Source organism: Polypterus senegalus, unplaced genomic scaffold, assembly GCF_016835505.1.
Source record: "Polypterus senegalus isolate Bchr_013 unplaced genomic scaffold, ASM1683550v1 scaffold_2261, whole genome shotgun sequence".
Classification (NCBI taxonomy): domain Eukaryota; kingdom Metazoa; phylum Chordata; class Cladistia; order Polypteriformes; family Polypteridae; genus Polypterus; species Polypterus senegalus.
In genome coordinates, this window is record NW_024380466.1 from 1 (window position 1) to 14140 (window position 14140).

The 14140-nt window shown below is 40.6% G+C and overlaps 5 non-coding genes across 5 annotated transcripts; all 5 read left to right on the forward strand.

Moving 5' to 3' along the window:
• Positions 1 to 1212: 1212 nt before the first annotated feature.
• trnap-ugg lies at positions 1213 to 1284 on the forward strand. The gene has a single exon. It is a non-coding gene; the product is annotated as a tRNA-Pro (tRNA).
• A 1345-nt stretch (positions 1285 to 2629) lies between these two features.
• On the forward strand, positions 2630 to 2701 carry trnap-ugg. The gene has a single exon. It is a non-coding gene; the product is annotated as a tRNA-Pro (tRNA).
• A 945-nt stretch (positions 2702 to 3646) lies between these two features.
• Positions 3647 to 3718, forward strand: trnap-ugg. Its single transcript has one exon. It is a non-coding gene; the product is annotated as a tRNA-Pro (tRNA).
• A 940-nt stretch (positions 3719 to 4658) lies between these two features.
• Positions 4659 to 4728, forward strand: trnap-ugg. Its single transcript has one exon. It is a non-coding gene; the product is annotated as a tRNA-Pro (tRNA).
• A 311-nt stretch (positions 4729 to 5039) lies between these two features.
• On the forward strand, positions 5040 to 5111 carry trnap-agg. Its single transcript has one exon. It is a non-coding gene; the product is annotated as a tRNA-Pro (tRNA).
• The last annotated feature ends 9029 nt before the right edge of the window (positions 5112 to 14140 follow it).

Genomic DNA, 14140 nt, shown 5'->3' on the forward strand with positions numbered 1-14140 from the left:
TTCTCTAGGCAGTCTGTCAAAGGCTGTTTCTAGGTCCACAAAAACACAATGCAACTCCTTTTGGCCTTCTCTATACTTCTCCATCATCACCCTCTGAGCAAATATTACATGTGCAGTGTTCTTTCCCAGCATGAATTCATACTGCTGTTACTAATCATTACCTCCATTCTTAACCTAGCTTCCACTTCTTTTTCCCATAACTTCATCCAGTGGCTCATCAATTTTATCCATCTGGTTTGTTGCACGCACAATATATCAACTTGCCTTATCTCCATCATATTGGCTAACTTACCCACTTACCAGGCATTCAACCAACATTCAAAGTTCTGACCCTCACTTCCACTCTCCTTACCATTCTCCTCTTCTGCCTCCGGACACGCCTTCCGCCTCTTCTTCTCTTTTGGCCAACAGTAGCCCAATTTTCCCCGACAACTCTGTTGGCTAACAGTGGTGGCCATTGTTAACCCGGACCTCAACCGATTTGGTATTGAAATCTGTGATGTCATCCGCATATTAATCTGGCAAAATTATGACGTAACCCTCCCCATTTATCTGTGGTTGGGACTGGCATGAAGAAAAACAATGATTTCTACAGTTACTATGAACATAATCCTGACTTATTCAAATCAAATAAAATTTTTTTGATCAATTGCAAATTATACATACAGTAAAATATATAGTGAAATGCTTAGTTGGTCATCTTCACTGGCAGTAATTTAAGAAAAATATAAAATGTCACAAGAAAGAACCGGAGATATCAAAGGTTTAGGGCAGCCACCTGTATATTATGCCCTGCCTGCAAATGGCTAAGGAAAGACGTTGTTCCCACGTCTCGCTTACCAGATGCAGCCGAGAAGAGAAAACACAGATTCAAAAGCGACAACCTTAAAGGAACTCCTCTTCCCATTGCTGCCTTTCCTGGTAGGGTTCTTCCTAAAGAACTGCTTTTCCTTGGTGAAACGGCACAAAACGATTCCTTACCAGGAATGACTGAAAATAGCTTCATCTGTTCTTCTTGTCGCTGCTGCCTAGAACTTGAAGGAAAACTTTGGCGATTTTTGCTGAAAGCAGTGTAAAGCTTCACACAAAGGAAGACAATTCTCTGATGGGATAATTGATTTCTACTTTCAGCGGACCAATTCCAGAGGTAAAACATCCGTACGAACCTTAAGTTTTAAAACACTGCCGTCAGGCCCCCCGCAGCTCGATGTTGGCTTGTTGGTCTAGGGGTATGATTCTCGCTTTGGGTGCGAGAGGTCCCGGGTTCAAATCCCGGACAAGCCCTCCTTCATTTACCCACGTTAACTCTTGCCCTAGTGCTTCAACTCGGTTGCGTTCTTTGCATTACCGGGCAAAGTCTGAGCGACATGCAAAACGGTTGTCGACCTATAATAGTTTGCCTCTGTTTTGCGCTTCCACTACCCAAATTGGCCTTAAACCAACGGGAATCATTGCGCCATTCAACATGCAGATTGTGGGCAACCGTTGTCTTCAAGTGTATCCTGTAAAGCCATGAAAAATGAACTCTTGAAATGGGTGATGAGAATTAAAATTCCAAACCCTAAGTGGGACATTAAAAGTGCTCCACATGTGCTGGCTTGTTGGTCTGCCGGGGTATGATTCTCGCTTGGCTTGTTGGTCTAGAGGTCCTCGCTTTGGGTGCGAGAGGTTCAAATCCCGGACAAGCCCGTCTTACTTTCTTCGCTTTGCGATTCATATCTGAGAGTGTTTCAGTTACGTTTTAGAGATAGTTTCCAATGCTAACCATTCCACGTGATCGTTCCAGTCTACTTGATGATTAGGCAAGCAATGGAACGAGATACAGCAACTGATCAATGTTCATCCCGCTGCCGGCGCTTTCACCAGTACGTGTCAATATCTGCACTGCTTCTTACAGAAATATTTTGGCTTGCATGTCGGTAGAAAAGAGAACTTGCTGACCCTAAACACCCTAAAATACCTGACCAACACAACCATTAAGCCATTTAAGACATGGAAACGAACTGATATATATCTGTTGTTGTTGTTTGCTTCTTCTTGCCGCTCCTTCAGCTGCTTCCGCACTTTCAGCAATGAGGAAACAGCTGGTGATCATTTCTTGAAAGAAGTAAAGCTTTTCGTATGCGGCCAGGAAAGGAAGCAGTAAAGAATTTCCATTTAGAACTGAATTTTTGTCAGGTGTAAATAAAACAAATTCACTTTTCAACTGAAGGATTGAGAGAATGCAGCCTTCCGGGCATTTGCTTTAAAGCTTCGGTTAAGACGAAAGGAATTCTAACGCCGTTTCAGAAGAGTACCCCTTCAGATTTGGGCTGGAAATAAACCTCAATGAGTTTCAAGGATCCGCTAAGATTTATTTCATGCGTTAGTCTGAAATGTTTCTTTGCGCTTAATTTCGCAACTCTGCCAGCATTTGGAATGTGGAATTGATTTTCTACAGTTTTCAGAACATTTAATTGTCACGTATGTCAGAAACAAAAAGAACCCAAAGTTCCTTGCGCCTCTGAGAAGCCCTTGATTTCTTTAGAAGTGCATTCCTTCGAGAAATTTTGCTTTGAAACACACAATGCAAATCTTGCGGCAATAGCAGCCATACTGCCTAGGAGAATGCCAAAAACCGCGCTCAGCCGGCTTGTTGGTCTAGGGGTATGATTCTCGCTTTGGGTGCGAGAGGTCCCGGGTTCAAATCCCGGACAAGCCCGTCTTACTTGCTTCGTTTGCGATTCATATCTGAGAGTGTTTAAGTTACGTTTTAGAGATAGTTTCCAATGCTAACCATTCCACGTATCGTTCCAGTCTACTTGATGATTAGGCAAAGCAATGGAACGAGATACAGCAACTGATAAATGTTCATCCCGCTGTTGCCGGCGTTTCTTTCACCAGTACGTGTCAATATCTGCACTGCTTCTTACAGAAATATTTTGGCTTGCATGTCGGTAGAAAAGAGAACTTGCTGACCCTAAACACCCTAAAATACCTGACCAACACAACCATTAAGCCATTTAAGACATGGAAACGAACTGATATATACCTGTTGTTGTTGTTTGCTTCTTCTGCCGCTCCTTCAGCTGCTTCCGCACTTTCAGCAATGAGGAAACAGCTGGTGATCATTTCTTGAAAGAAGTAAAGCTTTTCGTATGCGGCCAGGAAAGGAAGCAGTAAAGAATTTCCATTTGGAACTGAATTTTTGTCAGGTGTAAATAAAACAAATTCACTTTTCAACTGAAGGATTGAGAGAATGCAGCCTTCCGGGCATTTGCCTTAAAGCTTCGGTTAAGACGAAAGGAATTCTAACGCCGTTTCAGAAGAGTACCCCTTCAGATTTGGGCTGGAAATAAACCTCAATGAGTTTCAAGGATCCGCTAAGATTTATTTCATGCGTTAGTGTGAAATGTTTCTTTGCGCTTAATTTCGCAACTCTGCCAGCATTTGGAATGTGGAATTGATTTTCTGCAGTTTTCAGAACATTTAATTGTCACGTATGTCAGAAACAAAAGAACCCAAAGTTCCTTGCGCCTCTGAGAAGCCCTTGATTTCTTTAGAAGTGCATTCCTCGAGAAATTTTGCTTTGAAACACACAATGCAAATCTTGCGGCAATAGCAGCCATACTGCCTAGGAGAATGCCAAGAAGGCCCGGGCTCAGCCGGCTTGTTGGTCTAGGGGTATGATTCTCGCTTTGGGTGCGAGAGGTCCCAGGTTCAAATCCCGGACAAGCCCGTCTTACTTGCTTCGTTTGCGATTCATATCTGAGAGTGTTTAAGTTACGTTTTAGAGATAGTTTCCAATGCTAACCATTCCACGTATCGTTCCAGTCTACTTGATGATTAGGCAAAGCAATGGAACGAGATACAGCAACTGATAAATGTTCATCCCGTTGCCGTCGCGTTTCTTTCACCAGTACGTGTCAATATCTGCACTGCTTCTTACAGAAATATTTTGGCTTGCATGTCGGTAGAAAAGAGAACTTGCTGACCCTAAACACCCTAAAATACCTGACCAACACAACCATTAAGCCATTTAAGACATGGAAACGAACTGATATATACCTGTTGTTGTTGTTTGCTTCTTCTGGCGCTCCGTCAGCTGCTTCCGCACTTTCAGCAATGAGGAAACAGCTGGTGATCATTTCTTGAAAGAAGTAAAGCTTTTCGTATGCGGCCAGGAAAGGAAGCAGTAAAGAATTTCCATTTGGAACTGAATTTTTGTCAGGTGTAAATAAAACAAATTCACTTTTCAACTGAAGGATTGAGAGAATGCAGCCTTCCGCTTTTGCCTTAAAGCTTCGGTTAAGACGAAAGGAATTCTAACGCCGTTTCAGAAGAGTACCCCTTCAGATTTGGGCTGGAAATAAACCTCAATGAGTTTCAAGGATCCGCTAAGATTTATTTCATGCGTTAGTCTGAAATGTTTCTTTGCGCTTAATTTCGCAACTCTGCCAGCATTTGGAATGTGGAATTGATTTTCTGCAGTTTTCAGAACATTTAATTGTCACGTATGTCAGAAACAAAAGAATCCAAAGTTCCTTGCGCCTCTGAGAAGCCCTTGATTTCTTTAGAAGTACATTCCTTCGAGAAATTTTGCTTTGAAACACACAATGCAAATCTTGCGGCAATAGCAGCCATACTGCCTAGGAGAATGCCAAGAAGCGCGCTCAGCCGGCTTGTTGGTCTAGGGTATGATTCTCGCTTTGGGTGCGAGAGGTCCGGGTTCAAATCCCGGACAAGCCCTCCTTCATTTACCCACGTTAACTCTTGTCCTAGTGCTTCAACTCGGTTGCGTTCTTTGCATTACCGGGCAAAGTCTGAGCGACATGCAAAACGGTTGTCGACCTATAATAGTTTGCCTCTGTTTTGCGCTTCCACTACCCAAATTGGCCTTAACCCAACGGGAATCATTGCGCCACTCAACACGCAGATTGTAGGCAACCGTTGTCTTCAAGTGTATCCTGTAAAGCCATGAAAAATGAACTCTTGAAATGGGTGATGAGAATTAAAATTCCAAACCCTAAGTGGGACATTAAAAGTGTTCCACATGTGCTGGCTTGTTGGTCTAGGGGTATGATTCTCGCTTAGGGTGCGAGAGGTCCCGGGTTCAAATCCCGGACAAGCCCGTCTTTGCTTGATCCTTTGCAGTTTGCCTCTTCCGAAATGGTGGGAATCCCCCCATGAAGCTTCTGAAAGGCTTAAGAAAGAGCAACGTCTCGCTTACCAGATGCAGCTGAGAAGAAAACGCACCCGTTCAAAAGCGACAACCTTAAAGGAGCTCCTCTTCCCATTGCTGCCTTTCCTGGTAGGGTTCTTCCTAAAGAACCGCTTTTCCTTGGTGAAACGGCACAAAACGATTCCTTACCTGGAATGATTGAAAATAGCTTCATCTGTTCTTCTTGCCGCTGCTGCCTAGAACTTGAAGGAAAACTTTGGCGATTTTGCTGAAAGCAGTGTAAAGCTTCACACAAAGGAAGACAATTCTCTGATGGGATAATTGATTTCTACTTTCAGCGGTCCAATTCCAGAGGTAAAACATCCGTAAAGAACCTTAAGTTTTAAAACACTGCCGGTCAGGCCCCCCGCAGCTCGATGTTGGCTTGTTGGTCTAGGGGTATGATTCTCGCCTCGGGTGCGAGGTCCCGGTTCAAATCCCGGACAAGCCCGTCTTACTTTCTTCGTTTGCGATTCATATCTGAGAGTGTTTCAGTTACGTTTTAGAGATAGTTTCCAATGCTAACCATTCCACGCGTTCCAGTCTACTTGATGATTAGGCAGAGCAATGGAACGAGATACAGCAACTGATCAATGTTCATCCCGCTGCGCCGGCGTTCCTTTCACCAGTACGTGCCAATATCTGCACTGCTTCTTACAGAAATATTTTGGCTTGCATGTCGGTAGAAAAGAGAACTTGCTGACACTAAACACCCTAAAATACCTGACCAACACAACCATTAAGCCATTTAAGACATGGAAACGAACTGATATATATCTATTGTTGTTGTTTTCTTCTTCTTGCCGCTCCTTCAGCTGCTTCCGCACTTTCAGCAATGAGGAAACAGCTGGTGATCATTTCTTGAAAGAAGTAAAGCTTTTCGTATGCGGCCAGGAAAGGAAGCAGTAAAGAATTTCCATTTAGAACTGAATTTTTGTCAGGTGTAAATAAAACAAATTCACTTTTCAACTGAAGGATTGAGAGAATGCAGCCTTCCGGGCATTTGCTTTAAAGCTTCGGTTAAGACGAAAGGAATTCTAACGCCGTTTCAGAAGAGTACCCCTTCAGATTTGGGCTGGAAATAAACCTCAATGAGTTTCAAGGATCCGTGAAGATTGATTTTATGCGTTAGTGTGAAATGTTTCTTTGCGCTGAATTTCGCAACTCTGCCAGCGTTTGGAATGTGGAATTGATTTTCTACAGTTTTCAGAACATTTAATTGTCACGTATGTCAGAAACAAAAAGAACCCAAAGTTCCTTGCGCGCTCTGAGAAGCCCTTGATTTCTTTAGAAGTGCATTCCTTCGAGAAATTTTGCTTTGAAACACACAATGCAAATCTTGCGGCAATAGCAGCCATACTGCCTAGGAGAATGCCAAAAGGCGCTCAGCGGCTTGTTGGTCTAGGGGTATGATTCTCGCTTTGGGTGAGAGAGGTCCGGTTCAAATCCCGGACAAGCCCTTTCAGTTACGTTTTAGAGATAGTTTCCAATGCTAACCATTCCACGACGCGTTCCAGTCTACTTGATGATTAGGCAGAGCAATGGAACGAGATACAGCAACTGATCAATGTTCATCCCGCTGCCGTCGCGTTCCTTTCACCAGTACGTGCCAATATCTGCACTGCTTCTTACAGAAATATTTTGGCTTGCATGTCGGTAGAAAAGAGAACTTGCTGACACTAAACACCCTAAAATACCTGACCAACACAACCATTAAGCCATTTAAGACATGGAAACGAACTGATATATATCTATTGTTGTTGTTTTCTTCTTGCGTCCTTCAGCTGCTTCCGCACTTTCAGCAATTAGGGAACAGCTGGTGATCATTCTTGAAAGAAGTAAAGCTTTTCGTATGCGGCCAGGAAAGGAAGCAGTAAAGAATTTCCATTTAGAACTGAATTTTTGTCAGGTGTAAATAAAACAAATTCACTTTTCAACTGAAGGATTGAGAGAATGCAGCCTTCCGGGCATTTGCTTTAAAGCTTCGGGTTAAGACGAAGGAATTCTAACGCCGCTTCAGAAGAGTACCCCTTCAGATTTGGGCTGGAAATAAACCTCAATGAGTTTCAAGGATCCGTGCGGAAGATTGGATTTTATGCGTTAGTGTGAAATGTTTTTTCGCTGAATTTCGCAACTCTGCCAGCGTTTGGAATGTGGAATTGATTTTCTACAGTTTTCAGAACATTTAATTGTCACGTATGTCAGAAACAAAAAGAACCCAAAGTTCCTTGCGCCTCTGAGAAGCCCTTGATTTCTTTAGAAGTGCATTCCTTCGAGAAATTTTGCTTTGAAACACACAATGCAAATCTTGCGGCAATAGCAGCCATACTGCCTAGGAGAATGCCAAGAAGGCGCCGCCAGCCGGGTTTGTTGGTCTAGGGGTATGATTCTCGCTTAGGCTAGAGGTCCGGTTCAAATCCGGACAAGCCCTCCTTCATTTACCCACGCTAACTCTTGTCCTAGTGCTTCAACTCGGTTTGCTGCTTTGTATTACCGGGCAAAGTCTGAGCGACATGCAAAACGGTTGTCGACCTATAATAGTTTGCCTCTGTTTTGCGCTTCCACTACCCAAATTGGCCTTAACCCAACGGGAATCATTGCGCCACTCAACACGCAGATTGTAGGCAACCGTTGTCTTCAAGTGTATCCTGTAAAGCCATGAAAAATGAACTCTTGAAATGGGTGATGAGAATTAAAATTCCAAACCCTAAGTGGGACATTAAAAGTGGCTCCACATGTGCTGGCTTGTTGGTCTAGGGTATGATTCTCGCTTAGGGTGCGAGAGGTCCCGGTTCAAATCCCGGACAAGCCCTGTCTTTGCTTGATCCTTTGCAGTTTGCCTCTTCCGGAAATGGTGGGAATCCCCCCATGAAGCTTCTGAATGGCTTAAGAAAGACGTTGTTCTACCGCCTCGCTACTTCAGATGCAGCTGAGAAGAAAACGCACCCTGCTCAAAAGCACAACCTTAAAGGAGCTCCTCTTCCCATTGCTGCTCTTTCCTGGTAGGGTTCTTCCTAAAGAACCGCTTTTCCTTGGTGAAACGGCACAAAACGCAATCCCTTACCTGGAATGATTGAAAATAGCTTCATCTGTTCTTCTTGCCGCTGCTGCCTAGAACTTGAAGGAAAACTTTGGCGATTTTTGCTGAAAGCAGTGTAAAGCTTCACACAAAGGAAGACAATTCTCTGATGGGATAATTGATTTCTACTTTCAGCGGTCCAATTCCAGAGGTAAAACATCCGTACAACCTTTAAGTTTTAAAACACTGCCGGTCAGGCCCCCCAGCTCGATGTTGGCTTGTTGGTCTAGGGTATGATTCTCGCCGGGTGCGAGGTCCGGTTCAAATCCCGGACAAGCCCGTTTACTTTCTTCTTTGCGATTCATATCTGAGAGTGTTTCAGTTACGTTTTAGAGATAGTTTCCAATGCTAACCATTCCACGCACTGCTCCAGTCTACTTGATGATTAGGCAGAGCAATGGAACGAGATACAGCAACTGATCAATGTTCATCCCTGTCCCGGGTTCCTTTCACCAGTACGTGCCAATATCTGACTGCTCTTCAGAAATATTTTGGCTTGCATGTCGGTAGAAAGAGAACTTGCTGACACTAAACACCCTAAAATACCTGACCAACACAACCATTAAGCCATTTAAGACATGGAAACAACTGATATATATCTATTGTTGTTGTTTTCTTCTTCTTGCACTCCTTCAGTGCTCACTTTCACAATTAGGGAACAGCTGGTGATCATTTCTTGAAAGAAATAAAGCTTTTCGTATGCGCCAGGAAAGGGGAAACAGTAAAGAATTTCCATTTAGAACTGAATTTTTTTCAGGGTGTAAATAAAACAAATTCACTTTTCAACTGAAGGATTGGGGAATGCAGCCTTCCGGGCATTTGCTTTAAAGCTTGGTTAAGACGAAAGGGAAATTTTAACGCCGTTTTAGAAGAGTACCTTCAGATTTGGGCTGGAAATAAACCTCAATGAGTTTCAGATCCGTAAGATTATTTATGCTGTTGAAATGTTTTTCGCTTAATTGCAACTGCCAGCTTTGGAATGTGGATTGATTTTCTCGTTTTTAGAACATTTGTCATATGTCAGAACAAAAAATCCCAAAATTCCTTGCCCGAGAAGCCTGTTTCTTTAGAGTGCATTCCTTGAAAATTTGCTTAAAACCTGAAATTTGGCAATAGCACCAACTGCTGGGGAATGCGATTAAGAAATTTCCTCGTTGCCTTAAAATTTTTTTTAAAGATTTTAGGGGATCCCCCAAACCCTGTTCTGTGGATTATTTTAGGGTCGATTCAGAGAATTTAATTATTCAGTTCACATTCTTTAGGCCCGTCATTAGATTTTCCCGAAATTGCCGGGGCAGGACTGTAACCCAAACCCTACTGCCCAACATATTAAATTGGCCCTTTATATGTATTTCATCCCCAAATACCAATTAAAAAGGGAACTTAGACATAAATAATTATACCAGTATTTTTTCTGTATTCCCCATTTCCCGTTTTAAACAATTGGCCCATATTTTAAAAGAAATTTTAAACCGTAAAACGAAAAAACCTTTAAGATTCTTGTAGGTGAAAAAAATTCATTTCAACGAATTGCATGCACTTCGCATTTGCTTTAGGTGATTGAGAAGGATTAGCTTAGATGCCTTAAGGCTGAATAACTAAGTTTCAGGACCAAGAATTTTTTAACTAATGCTTTATTCGATGCATTTAAGGGAATTATTTCCAGTTTCGAATTTCCCTTTGAAAAAATCAAGTTCCAGCCTGCTTGTTTGTTAGAGAATTTCTTTAATTTTCTTAACACAACTTTAATTTCGCATACCAATGAGAACTGCAAAAGCCAACCTTTTGGATGACCTAAGTTTGGTCGGTACTGAATTTAACCGATGCTAAATTTGGGAATCCCCTTCTAGGGATTCAATGATGTTCAATTTTGTTGCGGAAGAAAACATTTAACACAATAGCACCCTTCGTTCACTGAGTTACTTCTAATTCCTTTAAGTTAGTTCTTCCTCATTAAAAACTTGGGAACGCTGAACTTAAAACACCTTTGCAAACAGTAAGCGATAAATAAAATTTTTGGTTTTTTTCACTTCAACTAGTAAACCGACTTCCTTGATAAACTTTTTAGAGGAACAAGCTGTAAGGTTTTAGTTGGTTATTTGTGGAAAATTCGTTTCAAAAAACATTCATTCCTAGATTTCTTTTTGGGAAGAATTTTTAGGAACGATTCTTCAGTTATAAAATTCATTATGGATGAAAATCATTCTTGTTTCCCCTTTCCGATTTCTAATTTTTTCAAATTTGTCTGCAATAGATAATAGTTAGAACCCAAAAATTTGGTCTGGAACTTGGTTTTTAACCCAGGGTTTTTTTTTCACTTGCAATTCTTCGACAAAATAGGAACCATCTGCCTTTTAAGAGAAGTGCCCCGGCTTGTTAGCTGAATTCTTAAAATTGCGGTAAACACAACTCTAATTAGCTATTCATTGCCTTCCGGTGTTCCTGAAGCTTCTGTGGAAGATTCCCAATCAAAACCCCTCAGTTGCTGCCTCGCCACTTAAGGAGCTCCTTTTTGCTGCTTCGGAAGGTTCTTAAAAATTTTGCCTCAAGCCAATAAATGTTGAATTTAACCATTATTTCCTGGAGGAAGCACCTGCTTTGGAAAGCTTGATTCTTAAAAATTGTTAAAGAACTTCCTGATGAATATCATGTCTTTAGTAAAACCCGACCTAGTTGCGTTGGTCAGGAAGCCGTTGCCCGAAAGTTGTTCCTCCGTGCGTCCTGTCGCAACCCTTTATTTCCTGTCATAGAAGACGGATCACCTATAATGCACATTAAGCTTAAATGTATCCGAGTTTCAGTTCTTCTGGCTTCCATCACTGCTGCGTTAAAAATGTCCTTCTGCGATTAGAATTTGCTTGGGAGAACTTGCGAAAAGCATTAATTAAACAAAGGGAACTTAATAAAATTGTTTATATAATTAGGTCCCTTCTTCAATTTAACCTGTACCTTAGTAGAAGCGTTGTTCGGAATAAGCTTCAATTAGGAGTAATTTATCAGGAATATTTTTCTAATCAAAACCCGCTTATCGTTTAGTTAGGAATTAATTGTAAGAAGATTAAATTCGGACCTTTATGCTTAATCCTAGATTTCAAATTGCTGAATTTCCCTTTTTAAATTCGCTTTAGGAAAACTGGTAAAATTTATTAAACTATGCATTCCCAAAACACCCAAAATTTACTTGTTTTTTTTATATTCATCCAAATTTGCGGAAAAAGCCATTCTTAAAACAAGCTGAACAAAGTAAAGATTTGTTGAGGAATTTTCTGAGTTAAACCCAACATTCTTACTATTCGATACTTCGATTTTGAGTTATTAAAGTTTCAATCAACTTTCCAACGTTCATCTCTTGTGATTGGCAAGCGAGCAGATCGAATTGAATTTCTCAGTGAGCTTCTTTCACCATCGTGCAAATGCACTCTTAAGAAATTTTTGGTTTCATTGGAAAATGTCTTGCTGAACTAAAACCAAAATCCTACCAACAACATTAACCTTTACGATGAAAACTGTTAATAATGATTTTTGTTCTAGCAGTCTCTTCAGTGCCAATTCCAATGGAACGTTTATTTCTTAAAAAAAGTTTCTTATTCGGGAAAGAAAATATTTCATTAAAAATTTCATGAAATAAAGAATACTTCACTGGAATTAAATGCACCTTCGCATCTTAACTGGGTTAGGAGAAAAAGTTGCCGTAAAATACCCTCAATGGGCTGAAATAACCTCAACATTGCAACCGTAGATATTTTGCGTAGTCTGAAAGTTCGAGCTTAATAACTTCCACATTTAATTAATTGTTCAGTAGAAATTTATATCCTAGTCGAATTAAAAATTCCTTCTCTAACCCTGATTCTTAGGAAATGAATTCTAGAAGAAAGAACTTTCGCAGGGCCCTAGCTGGATTAAAGGCTTTTGTCGAGGGAAGATTCTAAAGTTTGGGGAAGTCGTTCATCCCGAATGCGGTTACTTGTAATTTGGCTAAAAGATTAAGGTGAATAAGATATTTCAATACGTCCTTCAGATAACGTCTTACTTAATTGCAAACATGGAGACAAATTTATTGTACGTTGGGGAGTTTTTCCGACGAAATCTCATCTTCTTCGATCTGCTTTTTAAGAATTCTTCGAATAATAAAACAAGCAATTCTTAGCCATTACTGACAAGATGTATAACGTTGGTACTTGCTTTCTCGCTCGATCTGCCCGCACTTTCGCATGGAAACTGACTCTTAAGGAAGCTTTTGCTGATGAGCAGGAAAGGAGCGTCTTCATTTTAATCTTGCAGGTTGTAAATAAAATTACTTTCAATACTTGGTACGCCTACGGGTTTGCCTAACGGTAAAGGAAATTTCTTCGTTGAGTAACTTAATGCTGAAAGCCTGAGTTAAATCCAATTTATTGCAGTAAATGAAATTCTTTCTAAGTTAGCAACCTCCATTTAACTGGATTAGTCTCAGATTAACTTTATTGCGTTGCTCAAGAATCAAATTCTGCTTAGGAACCTTTTTTGATCTAATTTTGCTTAACAAAAGCAAACTTTGAAAACTTACTATCCAGGACCATTAATGAGCAATGATGTAGATAGATTCAACCCTTGAGTGAAAGGTCCTCAATCCGTAACACCTGCTGTTAAATTTTTTCGGAAAGGAATTCCAGACTATGTTAGGGGATTACTCCTCAGCCAGGCACTGAAACCTTTGTTTTCGATCCCGACGGGCCCTACTTCAATTTCCTGTGGTTCTTCTAACCCTTTCTGGAAGCGGCAAACGAACACGGATAAACTTCTATATCTTCATTTGCGGAAGAAGAATTTGGCATTGTGACAGCGTTAGCTTACGGGGAGAAATTTTGACGAAACATTTATTTCACTCCTTCAAAAAAACCATTGAACCTAATTTTTGGCGGCGTTTGTGACTCGTAGAACCTCGAGCGAACATTCAATCCAAGCGCTTACCTAATTTATTATCTGAATTTGTTTTAAATGTTCATCTACATTGCATTAGTCATTCTTAGTTTAGGGAGGAAGGAGAGTAAGAATCTAAACTCACTCCGGTAGTTCTCAAAAGTTCATTTGCCATCTACGAAATTTGGCTTGACTAGTAATGCTTCTGAACAAATTATTCGCAATTAACAATTGACTTAGACAGGGAAAATCTTGTTGTTTCTTTCTTATACTTCTTCCGATTTTCATGGAACGTTTCTTTTAAAACTATGCTTTGGAAAGAACGGACAGATTTAAGTTATTCTTTTGCGGGGTAAAAATCTTTCATGAATTAAAATGCTTCGTCATTGATGAACTTAAGAAATTCTACAGTTAAATTCCTAGAGGGCAATAACCTAAGTTTCAAGCTCCATCTTCAGGTTTGAATTGGTCTTCTGGTATTTCAAAGGTTTGGAACGATGTCGATTTAATTTATTGTTGTCAACAAAGAACAAAGAATTCCTCTACCCATGATTAAGGCATCGTGAAATTTTTAGAAAAAATGAATTGCGCGAGAAATCCACAAATGAATAGCCTGCTGTTGGTCAGCGATGTTGCTTGTTGGTAGAGGTATATTCTGCCCGATCCGTTCAAATCCCGGATGCCTCTTATTGCTTTATGGATTCTATCTAAGACGCATTTTTCGTTCCAGTTTACATGATCGTAAGCAATGACCAGTAAATTGAATAAAGCACCGGAACGATAGCAAACTTCCAGTTCATCCATCGGTGCTCTTACAATATTTCGGCGATGATCTGAAAGACTTCGAATTACTTAATGCTGAAAAAACTTATATTAAACACCCTAAAATACGAGACAACAATATTTAACTTATAGATTGAATCGATATATCTTGTTTTTCTAATTTGAACGCTGCTCAGCTT